The 19,317-nt window shown below is 48.8% G+C and overlaps 1 protein-coding gene and 1 long non-coding RNA gene across 2 annotated transcripts in view; one reads left to right on the forward strand and one right to left on the reverse strand.

Moving 5' to 3' along the window:
- SLCO3A1 (solute carrier organic anion transporter family member 3A1) overlaps window positions 1–19,317 on the reverse strand; it is a gene marked incomplete at its 3' end in the record, with an annotated part of 267,159 nt that overhangs the window by 137,474 nt on the left and 110,368 nt on the right. The gene's annotated exons all lie outside the window — the stretch shown is intronic.
- Window positions 7,746–12,485, forward strand: LOC309866201. The gene is made up of 4 exons (XR_014312492.1): window positions 7,746–8,041; window positions 8,334–8,399; window positions 11,772–12,041; window positions 12,383–12,485. It is a non-coding gene; the product is annotated as an uncharacterized lncRNA (long non-coding RNA).

Genomic DNA, 19,317 nt, shown 5'->3' on the forward strand with positions numbered 1-19,317 from the left:
GATCATGACCTGAGCTGAAGGCAGAGGCTTTAACCCACTGAGCCACCCAGACGCCCCCAGGCTAGCTTTTTAATTTGCATCTCCTTCCCATCAGCCCGCAGAAAAACCCAAATCTGTAAATAAAAACAACTGTTGGTCAGGTAGGGCAGCAGCTCAGCAGTGGGCTTTTCAGCCGAACTCAATTTGCAAACTCAGTTTGCGACAAGTGTCTTAAATAGACCCCCTTAATCCCTTCCAACCAAATTCCACATTGCCCAAATATCGCTGGCAGAATGCCTCCAAGCGGGGCTTTCCATATCTATTATGTCTGCCGACTAATGATAGCTTCTAAGACTCAGGGTCTAACTACTCTTTTTTTTTTCTTTCTTTCAGTGCTTGAAAGTAAGTCACAGGTCAGACTGTCATTTGAACTATGGGGACCATATGTAGTATTATTCATTATTATTATTATTATTATTATTATTATTATTATTAATTATTATTATTATTAACAACAACAAGTAGGTTTCCCATCAATGACACAAAGTCCAAGAGAGCAGAAACTGTCTTGTTCACTGTTGTATCCCCAGAGCCTAGGAAAGCACCTGGCACCCGACACGCACTCAGTAAATACACCTGTTGAATGAGTTAAAACATTAGCACTTACTGTGCTCGGAGCTCCAGGAATATGGAAAGAACAAGGCAGGTCTATTCTCTTCCTTCACACAGCACCTATCCATGTGCAAAATGCAAGGAAGCAGGTGCTGGGAGGCCCCCAAGATGAGTAAGAAACGGTTTCTGCCTGGGCTCAGGCACGGGCATACTGAGCTGGACAGCGTCTGATCACCCCAGCCGACCACTCTTCCCGTTAACCTCTCCAGACAGCTACGGGCGTAACCACAAATGGAGACACACGTACCATATGCCTAAATGGTACATGTTGAAAATCAAGCTAAAACTGTTCAAAAAAATATGTCCCAGTCTCCTAATGTTGCAAATATGTCTTCTTAACAACAAAATTAAAACAACGTAAAAGCAACATTTCATATCAAATCACTGGGTTGTACAAATACCCAGAGTGAATCTCATTTCCCACCAAAGGGCTCCAGGGTCCAGCGTAGGAACCAATGTGGCCGCTGGTCTGACAGACGTTACAGGCGCATACACACTGGATTCTGAAACTTACAAAATGTAAGTGTAAGAAGAATGCAAATATCTTGTCGGTTTTTTAGGCTGATCGTTCATTAAAATGATATTTTGGCCATACTGGGTTAAAATACATTAAAATCAATCTCACTTGTTTATGTGCGCTCCTTTTAATGTGGCCGCTAGAAAGTTACACTTACACCTGCCCCCCATATTCTAGTTCTATGGGCCCAGGCTGCTCTAGGAAGCCGTGGCGGGAATGGGCACACGGGAAAGGAACCTGCTGAGCCCAAGGCCAAGTGCCCACGGCTGCTCCCTCCGCCTCCTATTCCACCTGCTCTAGACACCACAGGACAAATGCCCATTTCCTTCTCCTCTTCACTGCGGGACACAGAGAGGCACCTCATCTCCTGGCCACGGTTTGGCTGCTGCGTGCCCACCATTACCCTCCCTGGCCCCCCACTGGGACACCTGGGGGAGAACGAGCCCAGTGGCCGAGAGGCCCCCACCGCACCAACACACGCCACACAGACTCTGCCCCCAGACGCTCTGACACCCACCTCCCCGGACTTCACTTTTTTCCCACCCTCCTCAGAGGAAACTGAACTTGGAAGACCAAGTCCAAACGTGCACTTCTCAGCCGCTTTGGCCCTAGAAGCTGGTGATTCCGGAGAGCTGGCCTCTGATCATGGTGCCTCTCTCCTCCCATCCTGGGCTCCATCCTCCTCCTCAGAGGGCATGAAGACCCAGGGCTCCCCCAGGTGCAAGCTTCCGGCACTCGTTGCTCCTTCCACCCCATCTCTGCCAAGAATCGCCTCTTGGCCACCCTCAGAACCACTCTTTGCAGGACAAGCAGGCCCTGACATAGGGCACCTGTGGCGGTGGGCATCCGGACGCCTCAAGCTGGGGGCTCTGCTCTAACACACAGGGCCTGGGGGAACCCCTGGTGTTGAAAGCCTCACCAGAACAGCTGACGGTAAATACACAAGAATCCCAAGTAATCCTGACAGGCAGCCGGGATCCTCAGCCCCTGCTCCTTTGGAAATGTGCTCTGGTACCACCATTCTGGAAAACCTGGGGCAGTGAGTACTAAGCACGAAGGCACACAATAATCCAGAAACCCACTCCTAGAGACACAGCCAACAGAAGCGTGTACACACCTTCATGAAACGCAGGCGCTGTCATACTCACAGAGACACGGGTCACCAGAGCCCCAGTCGGAACACTGAGTAAAGGCCCCGCAGCAGCGGGGATAACCAGAGGGAGCAAGAGTCACACCACACGGGGCTCTACCGCGGGACAACGAACGCACCGCACCACACCCAGCACAGGGGAACCCAACATACAGGAGAGAAGGCAGACACCACAGAGGGCCTGGGTATCATTCCACTTAGATGAAGTTCAAAGACAGGTGGAAATTATATATAAAGTAACAGACATCAGGGAGGGGTTACTTGGGGGAAAATAGTGGGAAGAGATGAGGAGAGCTAGAATGGAAGTTTCTGGAACCCTCCAGTTCCTGATCGAGGTGTGTTCACATGGGTGTGTACATTCTGTGAAAATTCATCCAGCTGTACGCTTATGACTTGAGTGCTTTCCTCTAGGTATGATATACTGCAACTAAGAAGAAAAAAGTTCTTCTTTTTCTCTTAAAAACTTAAAAAAAAAAAAAAAAGATTCCTGAGGCTGCTGGTTGGCTCAGCCAGTGGAGTGTGCAACTCTTGATCTCAGGGTGGTGGGTTCAAGCCCCATGTTGGGTATAGAGATGACCTAAATTTAAAAACCAAAAACAAAAACAAAAACAAAAAAACAAAGGATTTTTGCAAAAAAGGCATAGGTTGAAGATAACATCAATAATGCAAACTCAAGTTTAAAAAAACAAAAAAAAAAGGGCCTCTTCTTTTCCCGGTAAAAGCTTTCATCAGCCATATTATTACATGGTTAAAAACAGTGGCAAAAATTCAGCAAAAAAGATGTGAAATTATGAAGAACATAATTTGAGGTACACGTTTACTCTCAAAATCATTAACAATAAACATGACTCTAGGTACCTCTTTGTCTTGAGACAGGATGAAAACATCAGGGTAGCCAGATGGCATTTTAAAATACTTTTATTTCATCTTTATCGCCTCTCTTTACGCACATTTTTGCTTGCTCTGTAATTTACATTCTATATTAAAAGGAATACAAGTATATAATCTGTATACATCAAGTATTATTGCTACTTACAGAAACGCTCACTGATGGGGTTTAAGGAACCTTTCACGTTTGGGAACTCTCATCTAGATGCATGAGCATAAATACACCATACTATCGCTCAGGGAGAAGGCACAGAACTATCTACACTCTGCAAAGTCCGGACTTTGAAAAATTATTTTGGAAATCTCCAACGAGGACAGTTGAATGGTGCAGGAAATCCGCTTTAAAAACTTTTCATTTTTTTTCTTTACTTGTGAAAACACAGCTGAAGAGGGAGGTTATCAAAAATCACTTTATCTCCCCTTTGAAGCCTCAGAAATAGCCTGGAAAAAGGATTTATGCCTCAGCACGGAGTTCCCACCGCGGCCCCTTGAGAAAAGTCAACAAACCGAGTAGTCACACAGCCGGCAGCTCCGCCAGGAAAGCAAGTCAAATGAAGGTGCAAACCCCTCTTTTCAGGGGGAACAGCCCAGTGCAGATCTGGCCCTGTGGCCCCCCATCTGGATAAACAGAACCCCTGTTTGGCTGGAAGAGGGTCAGAGGGGTCACAGCTGAACTGGGAGATCATGGGACAGGGAGCCCCGACCACCCCGCTCAGGTCTCTCTCCCTTAGCGACCTTAGCAACCGCAGACGTAGCCCCTGTGCAACACATGGGAGCACCCGCCCCGAATTAGAGTAATGTTAAGATGCAGGAATGTGCCACGGGGTGCGTATCTTGTAACAGGGCTTCCAGAAGCAGAGAGATCCGTACACCAGCTCATGAATTCCAGCTTCTGTCCCCACCGCTCCCGCGACCGCGGCAAATTTCATGTTGATCCCGCGCTCCTGTCCATCACCGCTATTTTATCGCTTTTTGTCACAAATATTAAACCGTGGTTTTCACAAAGCTCTAGTCCCCGCGGCCTCCCCATGCCACAAGCAAACAAATGTGCTTTTACGGCCTCAAGAAGGAAATAAGTAATTCACTGTTAAAACTGCGCTGAGCACTCGGGGGAAATTCAGCCTCACGCTTCCTTCTGATGGGTTTCAGCGCTCAATCCATCCAGGAGAGTCAATTACAGATTAAGCTGGAATTGGAAAGAAACTTTCTGTGCCGGCTCCGCTGGGGCGGCTCTCCCATTAGGGCCAGACAAAGGGTGAAGAGGAAGAGCATCCTAGACCCAGCTCTCTGCACAGAGGCAGCCACGGAAGAAGTCTCTAGAAATAAACAGCTCCCATCCCGCGACTCCAGGGCCATGCTTCCAGAAAAACATCAGAGAAAGGCACTGGGACTTGTTATTGAAATTCTTAAGCAAGAGCACCTTTATAAAATGGGAATATTGTAAAAATGAAACAGATTGCAGGGCACACGAGACCATGGCAGCCAAGGGTTCCTGCTCAGTTATGGATCACTACAGCAAAAAAGTCAAGTGCCTCTCGAGCAGCATGGCCTGTTAAGATGGGACTGTTGCTTCTAACGAGCCCCATTCCCCAGCCTCGTGGAAGGCAGTCAGGGGATACATGGAGAGGACCATCCACCTTGGATGGGATGGTTTCTTGCTGTTGCTCCGATAAACCCATGCAGGGGATGTCATTCTGCAAAGGGACAGAATCCTCCAAGTCCTGGGAGTCTAGGGGTGGGGCTGACACAGGTAAGCCACACCTGGAGGGAGTCCTCTATTCTCCTTGGCAGGTGTAGTAAGGAAAGCCTGGGCTTGGAGACCTACAGAGATGCTTTCGCGATCTCGCTGTGCCATTTGGGGCAAGCATTGGCAGCGCCCCACACACCAGCAACCATCAGACACCTTCAGTGTGGCCGGGGCACAACCCACGTCCACCTGCCATTCTCACCCTGTGCTTTACATGCAGCAAACCATTTCTGGTTCCAGGACGCTGGTCTTCCTTACTAAATGCTGCTTTCACAGGCACTCTACAGAGAGGGGACCAGGTGGACTGCATTTGGAACTTGAACCCCTACCATCCCCTTCACCAAGAACACGTTTTGTCGTTTTTCATTTTGGACAATGGCCCAAGATTTTATTTAACAAAGGGTTCCCTAGCTAAAAAATTAAATTAAATTAAAAATTAAAAAAAAAAAACAGTTTGAAAATCACTGCTCTGGGAAGGATTAACCACACGAATGCTTAGAGGACGCTTCAGTGGGCCTCTCAAAGAAAATGTAGAAGTGTCTTATCTCCGATGGTTTCCAGATGGGCCCTCCTCAAAGCCCAGGACAAATTGTAGAGTTCCTTGAATCAGCACTCCTGGGTGGGCTGAGAGTCACCTTACCCCCACGGGCATGGCTCTGATGCTTAAGGGATCTAATGACACAAACGAGGCCACTCTCTGCATTTCTTCTCTAAAGGAATGTGTGGTGGGCAGGACCTGTCCGGGGTCCCCTCTCTTGCAACCGTCAACTGTTCCTGCCACAGATTTGGCAGGAACTCCTCCAGCAGCTGCCTGCCGTCACAGAAGCCTGGCTTGCCAGCTGAAACGGGGACCACGCCTGGCATGCCAAGGCTCTACAGCAGTGGGATCGCCTCATGTGGCGCGGATATGCGTGAACTTGAACAAATGGCACGGGAGGGTACAGAGGAACGCACGGCCTGGTGCCCAGCACGCATGGGGAAACGTACTCTTAACGAGAGGCAGCTGTTCGGGGGATCAGTGAGCACTGTCTTTAGGCAGGAGCACACAGGGTGCGGGGCAGGGGACAGGAGTCCTGAGGCAGCTTAGAATCTGGGGCAGGAACTCAACGTTTCTACTGATGGCGGGACTCTGCCGCAGAACGGGCTCTGCTGTAACACTGTAACATCTTTACCAACGAAGAACTGAGGGAGTGAGAAAGGCGGCCCGCGCCAACCAACGAAGAACTAAGGGAGTGAGAAAGGCAGGGACCCGTGCCACAAAAGCTTTTTGGAGAGGGTGACCAGGCACTTCCGGTTTGTGCATTTTCTTCCAAGAGAGTCCCAATGTGGATGATAAATCCTAAGACAGCCTTACCGAGGGAGGATGGGGGCACGTGAGCGGGGGCTGAAGGGCCCCAGAATGTCCACAGGGAGAAGTATTCCACGGAAGGGGGGTTGGGGAGGAAGCAGAGCAAACAGCTACGAGGTAGCAGAGGCAGGGAGCAAGCTGGGGAAATGCCGAGGAGGCCAGTCTCGCTGGAGCACCGAGGGTGTGAAGAGAGAAGATCCAGACAGATTGCAAGGGCTTCACAGTCTGATGTCTCGTTCTCCTTCGAGTGGGCACCTGTGGGGCTTTCTAAACAGTGGTGTTTGCAGGTAGGTGAGCTTCAGTGGGAAGAGGAAGGAGAGAAGGCGGACAGACCTAGGAGAGGAAGGAGGGCCTGGTGGGTGGGACTGGAACCCTGGCATCCTAACTTTCCCACCCCCGCCCAGTCACGGCCCCGGCCTCTACCCCCAGGGCTGCCTATCACGCTGAAGACGGCTGGCTCACTCTCCCTGATCTGCTGTTGAACGGATTGCCTGGACATGTAGAAGTCCTGGGACTATTTTTGGCCCTCCCAGGCCAGGGTTAGCAAAGAAAGGCCCAGATGCCAGGCACTTCCATCCCGGTGGGATCCACTGTTCTGTAAAGGGTCACGTCCAAAACCGGGTTCCACCTGAGTTATGGTCCCCTGGACCCGAGAGCCAAAGTGGGGGGACCCTCTTTCTCTAGAATCACCAGGCACAGTCTTTCCAGAATCTGGAGAAAGTCACTGCCTTTGTTCGGCATGTGCTGAATCCAGAAACACAGTTGTTCTTGGAGTGAAGTGCATTCGAGGATCACGGGGGTACCCGGGAAAAGCATCCCAGCGCACCTGGCCTGCTCTCTGTTCCACAATCATTTCAGGGCGCAAGGAAGCAGCACACAGAGGGAGGCAGGTTTAGACCTCCTGCAGAGTGATCCCCGAGCGAAAGGTATTTATAGTCAAGGAGCCCAGTCTAAAAAGCACCCACTCAAAACCAGAAAGAGCTTGCAAACTCCCTACCAACTAAAGCTTCACCCTTACCCAGCCTAGTATCCCCACCCCTCCCTCTCCTTGTTAGCCCGCTCACCAGCCTTTGCTTGGATTCCTTTAAAACTCTGGTTTCCTGGCCCCCCCATGTTCTTGCCTCTCCAATACATCCTCAGAGCTGGGATCCAAGATGATGCGCCCTTTAAGGCAGGGCGAAGTTATCCACCTTCCTTACTGTCTCTGCACACGGAACACTGCATGTTGAGTGGGGGAATGAATCAACACACAAGGGAATGAATGAACATCCCTGGGCAGCGGCTTGTGAGCACACCACCCTCTCTGGTCCCAGCCAGCCCCTGAGAACTGTTAAGGGAACAGGAGTCACGTGTACAACGAAGGCTGAGGGGGCAGCGGATGCAGCCACAGCAGGCAAGAAACATAGAAATCCAGGCTCTCGGCTGCCCTTGCCTTTAGGAAGGATTCTAGAGCACCATATGCGGAGGTGAGACCCTGAATTTATTTGTTCCAGGAGCACACAGGTTTTCTTTGCTGGCGAATGTGGAGCGTGGTGCCCAGGGTTTGGCTGACAAATGTGGGCGGAGCTGCTGAATGCCACGATCGCGGCCAACAGTTTGTACCCTCAGTAACGAACCACCACCAGGATCATGAAGGCAATAGACACAAACACTCAATGAGCGGACAGTGGGTGCGAGGCAGGACGTGAAGCACCGGGCACGCACTACTCCCCGAACACTCATGATACGGCGAGGAGACAGGTAATATTTTGATCATGATTTTTATAGCAGGTTTAATGAGCGTAAGCATCTTGCTCAAGGTCATACAGCTAAGTAAGTGGCAGGGCAGTGATTTAAACCCAGGCTGTCTAATAGCAAATTTACTACCACACTGGGGTGCCCCAGTGTGGTAGTAATTTAATTTAGTTTAATCCCCCCTCCCACCCAAGATAAATGCTCAGACTCTTTGGGGAAGATGCAGAAAGGAAGGAAGGAAACTCTCTTGGTGCAACAGTTAATGCTAAAACCTGTATAATATCTCCCCCTTTTGCAGACAAGGCAGCTGTCTCTCAGGGACGTTAAGCAGCAGGTCTGCAATCAAGAGTGACCACGAGTCCCGGTACGCGGTGGTGAGAAGGGCAAATGGACTTTGGTAGCAATGACTGAGATGGAGTAGAGATTGGGCGCAAAACAGGGTACAGGTGGCCTTTCTTAGTGTCAAACTAGATCAGAGGTCAGCAAAGTTTTCCTGTGAAGGGCCAGGTAGTCAAAATTTGAGGCTTTATGGACAAAAACAGCATTTGGCCAAGACCCATGATCCACTAACGCCCGAACCAGATACAGATGATGATCCCCGGGGAACTTTAAAATCTCAGGAGAGGCGCCCCTTCCTAAGAGCAGCTTTCGCATATGAATTCATTCATGACATCTGAGAGTTTATTTTGTTCTGCAAACCCAGAATCATTAGCATAAATTGTCAAAAGGCAAGCCCTTGGGTAATTATTAAATCGACTCCAGTGGGAAAATTCTAAGGCACGTATAATTCTTATAGTGGAAACACAGAGAAAAATACTTCCTTCTGAACAGGGAAGAAAGTGACACATTCCTGTCCTCTGAGCCCTAAGTACGGGACACATTCTCAGACAAATCCCGCATCAGAATCCTTCACTCCTCTTTGGTGCGTGGACCAAGGCAGAGGTGAGTCCATGGTCTGGATAAGACCACTGGGTAAGGCCACTGGGAAGATCACTGGCTTTCATTCCAGAAACCTTCTTCCTTGGATGCCAGAAGCCAATGCACAGTGCCATTCTCCCTGAAGGAAGAGGGAACCTGGTCCATGTAGGAAAGGAAAAATTAAAAGACTGGAAATGCCCAAATCAGAAATAATCTATCTTTACAAACAGCAATGAGATACAGGGGATTGCAGAAATTGAGGCTATCCCTTGCTGGTGAGAAAACCCCTCCGGTAACTGATTTGTAGATCAAGCTGACTGATGGCCTCCAGACGACAGGCTTCCTGGATCTGACAGGTCTCAGAAATCTGAAAAACATGGGGCTCCTGGGTGCCTCGGATGGTTGGACATCTGCCTTGGGCTCAGGTCAGGATCCCAGGTGTCCCGCACTGGGATCCGCGCCCAGTGGAAGCCTGCTTCTCCCTCTCCCTCTGCTGCTCCCTTGCTTGTGCGCTCTCCATCTTTCAAATAAATGAATAAAATCTTAAAAACAAAACAAAACAAAAAAAACAGAAATCTGAAAAACTCCCCCAAAGTGGGTGACACGAGAAAACCAATGAGAAGCACAAAGTGGCATTTGTTTAGAAAATTATCTGGTGCAATAAGATTCAGTTATCAGTATTTCTACATTCAATATCTGAGTCAATGTTCAATGTTTACTGAGTGCTACCCTGCCTGGCCCCATGCCGGGTTTGAGAAGACGACAGTGGACAAGACAGCCAAGATCCTTGTCCTCAGAGGTTAGAGTCTCCTGGGAGGGCACATTTAGAGAACACGTTTTTAACTTCAGCCATTAAAAGGCCATCTGATAAGGTCTGCTTCTGACCCATCTTTACTGAGGCATCTTAGGAGTCCACATTCCTGGGTACATTCTCAACAGCGTTTTCCTTCCTCCCTAACAAGAAATGAACCAAAATGTACTGTGGTGACTAGTTTCCTCTGGAACTTCCAGGAGATGCCATCTCTACGTGTGCCACTAACAGGAAAGGTAGGACGCAGTTGGATAGCCACTTCGCTTCTCCCCGCCTTAGACCATGACAAGGACAGAGGGAGCTAGAAGCAGAAGCAGTGTGCTACCAGCACGCAAAAGGGGCAAAGGCCAGGCTGACCTTTGACTATTCCCTCTCCCATCCCGTGCCCCTGCCCACCCCTCCACCGGAAGACAACAGCTACACCACTGTAGGAGAGAGTGACTGAAGTCTTTTTTCTTTTTGACCTGGATAATTGATCATGGTGGTATAAAAAAAACAAAATCAGAACCAGACAACCTCTTCAGATGCTAGAGAACTCAGATTATCCACCCTTCACATGCCTTTACTGAGAAAAGTTTTCAAAGACCTATTCTAGCTAAATCCCTGAAATTCAAGAAGTCCGGGACAGGAATGTCCCATGACACAAAGCAGGGCAAGGAGCAATGACATCAGCTAAATCTAAATAAAGAAGTGTAACTGGTCATTAAAACTGGAGTTTCAAAATGGACTATAAAAGCCAAAGTGAGGCTTAAAGAAATATTTTATGGTAAAAGTCACTTTGCAATGATAACCTTAGTCTATATAGAGAGTCTATAACCTTGCATTGTAATAACAATTGGAAATCGGCAGGGGGCAAGTTGAAAAAAAGAAGAGCAATGAACTTTTTATTTTGTCCAAGTAAGATATCACACCTACCTTCTCCTATTCTTGTGTTTAGTGATTAGAGAAATATAAACTTACAATCTGATAGAAAGCATTATTAGGGCTTAAGACAAGCTATCTTCCAAATCACTGCACAGTTCATAAAGGGAAAGAGAAAACATGAACAGCAAGCACACACAAACATAAAATTCCACATAAAAGAATTCTATACAGGGGCACCTGGGTGGCTCAGTGGATTAAAACCTCTGCCTTTGGCTCGGGTCATGATCTCAGGGTCCTGGGATCGAGTCTCGCATCGGGCTCTCTGCTCAGTGGGGAGCCTGCTTCCTCCTGTCTCTCTGCCTGCCTCTCTGCCTATTGTGATCTCTCTCTGTCACATAAATAAATAAAATCTTTCAATAAATAAATAAATTATATACAAAAGAATTATATTAAAATTCCATGTGAAAGGACAAAAGAAGTATGCCAAACTAGAATTATACTAAAATCCAAAAAATCCAAAAGGAGTTTAAAAAATAAATAAGCCACAACCCAATTACATGCTGATTGACAAAGCACACAGAAGAACTAGGTGATGGAACAATTAAAAAAAAAAAGAAAAGACAAATTTCAGGCAACAAAGGAGAACAATATTAAAACAGAGACAAAGTGAAATTCAGATTAAAGGAGTATTATCCAGCAGTATACAATGTAGCAATCCCACACATGGGTATCTCCCTGGGAGCAATGAAGTTAGAGACCTGTGGGCAAGTGTTCATAGCAACATTATTCATAATAGTCAAAAACTGGAAACAACCCAATATCCCTCTACCAGCAAATGAGCAAACTGCAGTATATTCACACAATGGAACACGATTCAGCAACAGAAAGGAACAAGTTATGGCTGGATGTGCTCACAAGCCTAAATCTCAGAAGCATTAAGGTGAATGTTAGAAGTCAGCCACAAAAGGCCAGAATGCTGTGCCTACAGGAACAGAAATCAGACCAGTGGCCACCAGGTACTTGGGGGAAGAAAGAGGGGACTGAGAAAAAATACAAAACAAACAAACAAACAAAAACCACTTTTAAAAGTGATGAAATGTCTCTTTGTTGTTTCTGTTTTGTTTTGTTTTCTTCTTTTTTAAGAGACAGAGAACCTGCATGAATGGGAAGCGTGCAGAGGGAGAGAGAATCTTAGGCAGCTTCCACGCTCAGCATGGGGCCAGACACGGGGCTCTGTCCCCCTCCCGATCCTGATGGCACGATCGGAACCAAAGCCGAGAGTCAGACACTTAACTGACTGAGCCACCCAGGCGCCGCAGGGAATTTCTACATCTTCATGAAGGGGCAGCTTCCAAAACTGTGCACATTCATCAGAACTCATCAAACTGTCCACTGGAGAGAGTTAATTCTTTTGTATGTATGTAATACCTCAGTAAATCCAACTTTAAAGAAAAGAAAAGAAAAAATAACAAGAGCAATCAAGGTTCTTTGATAGAAGATACACTGTGTGAAGAAAGAGTCTTTTATTTTAGCATCTAAAAATTAAAACAGGGAGCAGTTGAAGATGTCATCACACGGGTGGGTTTAACACTTCTTTGATCAACCAGAGTTTAAAAAAAAAAAAAAAAGATACAGAGTATCATTATTTAACAAAATCATAAATGAATAAGTAAAAGGTAAGCAGTAGCAAACTCAGCCAATGGGGAAATCAACAGATTCTAATCAGCGTTATCTCATTTTTACCTATTTTCCAGAATGCTATCAGATGGTCGCTATGCCCAGCCCAGCAGGTAGGGACACTGATACACACGAAGACAGGGTAAGCTGCCAGGTCCCATGGCCAACGGAACAAGAGATTCAGAGCCAGGCCAGTCGTCATGACCATGACAACAGCCAATCCTAATAATTATAGTCATAAATGTAATTTACATTTATGTAATTATGTATATAATTATGTATATTTACATATTAAATGTAAAAAAAAAGTATCTTCTTACATCTCTTCACCTTTTCATTCTTCCACTGTACAATAAAGGGCAAAACAAATTCATGTGAAACTTATTCCATTAAAGGTCTTGGAATCCAACCTCTGGCACGTTATGTGATCAGCTGCACCTGAAAATCTATGTGTTTGCAGTCACATAAATCCAAAATTTGTATTAACATGTGGATCGAGAGAAAGGTCACTGCTTGTAAGTGACAGCCAAACTCACAGCAAGGGGACCCTACAGGATGAGAGTAGAGAGTAAACGTATGGATGTTTCTGCAGACGCTCCTTTGGGTGACCATTCATAATCATCCCTGGTCACCTGTCCTGTCTGGAGTAGGACAAAAGCTTTAAAGAGCTCCTCAAACTTTGTAATCTGGGGACCACACCCAAGACAGAAAGTTCTAAAAAGCAGCACTATCACTTAGATCCTCTGCAACCATCCATTTCGAGTATTCCTTCCCCCCACCCACAGCATGCCCTGGGGTCCTCGCGGGAGACGCCCTGTCCCAGACTAGGGGTCCGAAACCTCCTCCAGAAGAACTGGATGCCAGACTTCGCTTGAGAGGATAGACAGGAATTACCTGGAAGAGAAACTCCAGCTGAGCCTATTCCAAGGAGAAGGGAGAACAGGACAAGCACAGGCCTTGAGAGACCACAGTCCATTCTGGAAGCATCCAGTATCTAGGGCTGCGGCTCTGCTGTCCAGCCAGCACACCCACACCCACCCACGCCTGCTCGCTGGGGCGGGCCGCTAATAGCACGGCCGTAATGTGAGGAATAATACGTGCTCATTATTCTAAACTATTACCTGCAGAGCACCTATATTCTTTTAAAGTCCCCTTTGGACATATGGCCTAGCCCTGGAACCCAACAATTAGGGGAGGTTCTGTGAGCCTCAGTGGTCCTCTGGCATCACAGAGGGGAATGGGGCTCCGAGGCTCAGTGACTTGTCCAAGGTCACACTTCAGCCTACGGTTCTGCCCCCAGAGCCAGTGGTCTCTTCCTCCTAAGGCCACTCGCTCCACTCTTAAAGCTGACATGAGAGGTCGGGGGTGTGGGTTGGCTGCATCTCCTGCCTGGAGAGCCAGCTGCTTGTGGGGGGCGGGGAGGGCAAGCGGAGAGGGGAGGGGGAAGGGAGCGAGGGGGAGAAGGAGGGCGGCTGCGCCAACACTGCAGGAGTGACCGCAAGAGTGGGACTGGACCTAGACACGAGCCCGCAGCCACCAGCTGGAGTCACGGGCCTGCAGGGGACCCTCCTGGCCTGAGAACCCATTGCCATGGAAACCGATCATCAATGAGCTCCTGGACAGAATCCAGCACTGAAAACCCTTCACTGCCGTATGAATAGGGCTCCCACCCACGCACGCGGGCGGGCGGCACAACCAGCTCCGTTTATGGCTAATCCTGCCAACGGTCTCTCCTCATCTTCCCTCCGCTCACTACAACCTCCTGGGCCCCCTGCCCTTCCTCCCACGTTGCCCTTGCCGAGAGCAGAGGACACCCCATGTGCAGAGCGGGACAGGTTTGGGACAAGGGGTGGGGTGCTAATTGGACGGTGGGTCCTGCCAGTCTCATACAAGGCACTCAAGTTCCATTTTTAAAAAATGCACGGGTGGGCACCTGGGTGGCTCAGTTGGTTAAGCAAAGGCCTTCGGCTCAGGTCATGATCCTGGAGTCCCAGGATCAAGTTCCACATCAGGCCCTCTGCTCATCAGGGAGCCGGCTTCTCCCTCTGCCCCTCGCCCCTTGCATGCTCTTTCTCTCTCTCTCTCTCTCTCTCTCTCAAATAAATAAAAATCTTTAAAAAAAATTTAAAAAAAATGCACAGGTGACAGCTTGGTGCAGCATAGCGGCCCCTGGTTCTCCTGAAACTCAACAGTGTCTCAGAGTTTCTTTCCTCCACTGCCTCGTGCAAATGGTAAAGAGGGACTTGCCCCAACGAATCACACTAAATCATTTCAGCTCGTAAAAATCCAGTGGTATAGGCACACTCATTCTCCTCATTATACAGACCGGAACTTGCAGCTCAGAGACACTGAGTGAATTTCCCCTAATTGCACAGCAAGGATGCAGAGATGTTGGGACAGAACCCGGGCTCTCTGGCTACCCTCCCTCTGTAAAGGGTGTCTAGGGCCCAGCTAGGTTTGCTTCTTGAAGAAGGAGTTCTCTTCTCTATAATAAGGCAAAATGGGCACTGGTTTCCTCACTCCTCTCGGGGAAAGACCGCAGATTCCCTGTCATGGAGGGATGACAGACAGTTCCCCTTCTCACGGTGGCTCTCCATCTCTTGGAGAAAGTCTCCCTTGAAGACTCAGAGATCATTCTGGAAGAAGCACGCAATTTTCTGCTGCCCTGTGAATGTCCTGCAGCCTTCCCCTCACCCTTAACCAACGCTAAGCACCTAAAGCACACTCCTACCTTCCAGCTCTTTCTTCCCTCTGCCTGGACTCCTTTCTCGACCTTGTGCTCCCAACGGCGACTAGTGCCCTCCTTTGGCTTCTGCGGGCTAAGGCACCTGTCCCCTCCTCTGTGCCCCCAACCCGGCGCTTGGGAAACTGCCCATACAGGAATTTGCACGGCTCATTTTTATTCATGGGTCTCTGAAAATGTTGCAAGGTCCCAGAGGACACACCATAAATGCTAAGAAGAGTTAGAGAAATAAAAAGCTAGCGGTGACCCCTGAGGTCAGGGGCCTGATTTTTCGGGACTTGTTGCCTGCCCTGCCCTTCCCCTTATCTCAGACCCTCCGTGGAGGCCTCACAGCATCCCTGAGCCCAGACAGGTGTCCCATACTATGGTTGTTTCACGGGTGGCACTGCCCCCCCCAAGCCTTCTTGTCACCTCTCTGGGCTTCTGCCCATGGAGACATGGCTCACAGACAGCGTGTCTTATTTAATACAGAGAAAAGTACAGGGGTGCCTGGGTGGCTCAGTGGGTTAAGCCGCTGCCTTCGGCTCAGGTCATGATCTCAGGGTCCTGGGATCGAGTCCCACATCGGGCTCTCTGCTCAGCAGGAAGCCTGCTTCCTCCTCTCTCTCTGCCTGCCTCTCCATCTACTTGTGATTTCTCTCTGTCAAATAAATACATTAAAAAAATTAAAAAAAAATACAGAGAAAAGTACAAAAAAAAAGGGAGATAACAAGTCAGAAGGAAATACTTACACCGAAGTTTCTGGATGGCAGCAATTTTGCAGCAGAGGGCATGTCAGTTGGAAATCCAAAATAAACCATTCGCCGTCTGCTGCCACAACAGTAGGCTCTCCCTTCGGCCTGTCTCCAGGCCCCTCTGGGGTCTGACCCACGATATCCTGCCAGAGCCTGCTTTCATCTTAAGTCGGGTGTTCTCGGCCTTGGCATTGCTGACATCCTGGGTCAAATCATTCTTTGTCGCAAGGGCTGTCCTCTGTGCTAGAAGGTGTTTTAGCAGCTTCCGTGGCCTCTGCCCATCAGAACCCAGTAGCCTCCCTCTAGCCCCCAACCCCATTATGACAACCAACAACCGAAAAGGAATCTAGACACTGCCACCTGTTCTCGAAGGGGCAAAACTGACCCAGGCTGAGAACCATGGCCTTGACTCACCCCTGTCCCCTGCACTCACTCACTCAACTTCTTCATTGCCCTCAAAGCAACCAGTCCTGTAGACCTCCAGACAAAAATCCCACCTTCATTCCCCAATCTTGCTGCTGTTCCATTGGATTTTCCAATGTTCCATCGGATTTTCCCATCAGTCACCAAATCCCATTAGCTGCCCCTCAGTTCATCTAGGCTGGCCTCTACATTCTAGCCCTCACGAGCTGTGCGTCTTCTGACAACTCCGGTACCCTCTCTGTGCACGCTCTTTACGGCAGAATGGAGAGGACGGTAACTCAGAAGGCTGCCGTCAAGTTCAGATGAGAGCCAGGGTGCAGTGCCCGGCTGCAGCGGGCACTTGGGGGGTCAGTTCACCGCCTGGATATCCAGGACTATGGCTTTTCTAGGGAGTCAGAGGTCGAGAGCATGAAACGCGCACCCTCTGTCCGTCCATCTCAGTTCCCCATGCCAGTGTCCTGCCCACTGTCCCTTCCTATAGGTCCCTGGATGGAGGATCTCACATCTGAGACCACACAACCCACGCAACACCAGGAACCAAACTGAAAGGCCATGTCAGGGTGTTCCAGGGGCCTCTGTCCTCACCTGGAGAACAGGCTCCAGAGAACCACCACCCCCTTCAGGGGGTCAGTACGGTGAGATGAGCCAGCCACAGTGTCCCGGTGCCCTGGTTCACGGCAGCCCCCCGCCTCTCATGCCCAACCCCACCCCAGCACAGCCCTTCATGTGAGGGCATTGTCAGTGCCCCAGAAGATCAGCTGGATGCCCCAAACGGGGTACCTAGGGTGTGCAAAATTCTCAAAGCACCTCACACAGCTGATTCACACTAACTGCAGTAACCGTGCTCTACGGACCTGTGCCGAACATCGGTTTAAAGACTCCACCTGGAGGGATCCAGAGTCAAGCTCCTACAAGCCTCTGGTCACACGTGTCTCATCCTAAGATCACTAGAGAGCCTCGCTGTATACGTTTCTGCTTAAAGACCCCGTATCTAAGAGGTGCTGCTGACTCGTGAACACTGAACTCACAAGCCGACGGCTCCGCAACTCGAAAGCAGCTCATCGAAAACGCGTATTTTCTCCAAAAGGCACATTACAGCCTTCTCGCACTTAGGAACACAGAACAGCACTTTAGCACTACACTTGAGAGCCATTTTAAACAGCGAAATCACCAACAGAAAGCACGAAAGTGTGGCATTAAACGGGCCACAAAAAGGACAATTGTTTATAGTACGAGAGCTGAAACAAGGAGGCAGAAAGTGGCCTTATTTGACCTCAGCTGGGAACATTCAACGTGGGGCAAATCCAATTTTTCACCGTGCTGTGGGGGTTTGCAAAGGATCACAAAAGGGCTGTGGATATCGATTTTGAGGTTACAAATAAATGGTAGCAGGTAGATCTGCGAATACGGAATCCACAAATAATGACGAACTGCATACACCTCTCCCTATCTGAAGAGCTTACACGTACACCCCCCCGTTCTGCACCCACCAGCCTCTCAGCACAGGCCTGGAGCTGGTGGATGGACCCCCAGCAGCTCAGCTCATCTTCTAGGGTCAGGGAAACGGGGGACAGCCCTCTCTGCCCTGGGGAAGCTTCTGGCTGCCGGAAGGAAAAACCATGCTTGCGGGGAGCAAGGTCCGGCCAAGGCAAGACACTGCATGCGGGTGGGGTCCACACTCGTTGCCTGTTTTAGATCAGGAGAGACCTGGAAGTTCAGAGGCTTAATGGGAGGAAAGGATCCACTTCTCCAAAAGCAAAAGGGGAAAAAAGCAGCCACCTTGCTTTCCTGGAGCTCCTTCTGGGTCCCAGGAAACCAGACACAGCCCACCTCCAAGATGCCCACTTTTATTCTCCAGGATACTTCCAGCAAATGGCTACAGACCTCAACATTCCATGTCAAACCTATTGGACAGGCCAGCTGCGAAGACGGGAGAGGACCCCAGGTCTCCCTCCCCACCCTGCAGACACCTCACGTTCATGACCCCAGCAACCTTGCTGGTTGCTCCAGGGTGTGCCGGAGCCCAAACAGCCCAGGCTTGGGGCCAGCTCACCAGCTGCAAATTTCATCACAACTCTCATTGTTTGAGACACAGAGCCCAAAGACAGGCATGCAAATCTACTGCACTGTGACAACACTTTAAATAACACGTTAAACCGTAGTTCAGAACTTACCCCACCTCTCTCCTACCCGTGCTATGAGGACCTTGCTTATGAAGGGTTTTGAACAGCTTGGGGAAAGTGTGCTGTATCTCAAGGCCAGAGTCTTTTTTTTTTTTTTAATGGCTGTAGACTTTTTTTTTTTCTATTTGAGCTAAATGTTTTTCTGTGTGAGCAAGTAAAGTCTTTTTGCCTTTTAGCATTTAGCTAAGGGGGAAAAATGTGATACTTCCGAAACTTCTCGCTTGTCAAGACAAAAGTAATGCTAGAGAATTTCAACACATAAAACTGGGAAATTAGCAACCACGCCTACCATTGCTCCCTGCTCAGATTTTCTTCTAGACAGCAACCCGAAGGACCTGCCCGACTCCCCCGCCACTCAGTCCACATCTCCCATGCCCAGCCTCCACCACCAGGAGACCCACAGACATGGAAGGAAATGATACAGATAGAGTGGCACCAAGTCAAAGTAGATTATGGTAATGATCTTCATGGGAAACACATAATTGTAAGAGACAAACATGAGAAATTCAATCCACAAAAATAATTGGTTCTTAGCATCCATAGACTGGTGAGATATTTTCCAAATTGCAATCCTCTCCCCTTCCAAAAACTCATTCATTCACTCATTCATCTAGCAGATATCTACTAATTGCCTGTATGTATCAGGTACGTTGATACACATAGTTGTTTTATACAAGGAAAAGACATGGTTTACCCCTCGAGGTAGTGTGGGGAGATGGGTGCATACGCCGTGTCGCAGAGCAAGGACAAAGGATGGCCATGTTACATGCCGACAGCACGGGCAGTGGGATCCTGTGCACGCACTGCAGGGGGTGGGCAGAGAAGCAAGCATGAACATGGTGCAACATTGTAACATACAGACTCGCTCAGTCATTAACAGAACCCTGGTGTCCTTGATACTGCAATTAAGAAAACTTTAGAAACTACTA

This window comes from Mustela nivalis (assembly GCF_964662115.1).
Source record: "Mustela nivalis genome assembly, chromosome: 6".
In the NCBI taxonomy this organism is placed as follows: Eukaryota; Metazoa; Chordata; class Mammalia; order Carnivora; family Mustelidae; genus Mustela; species Mustela nivalis.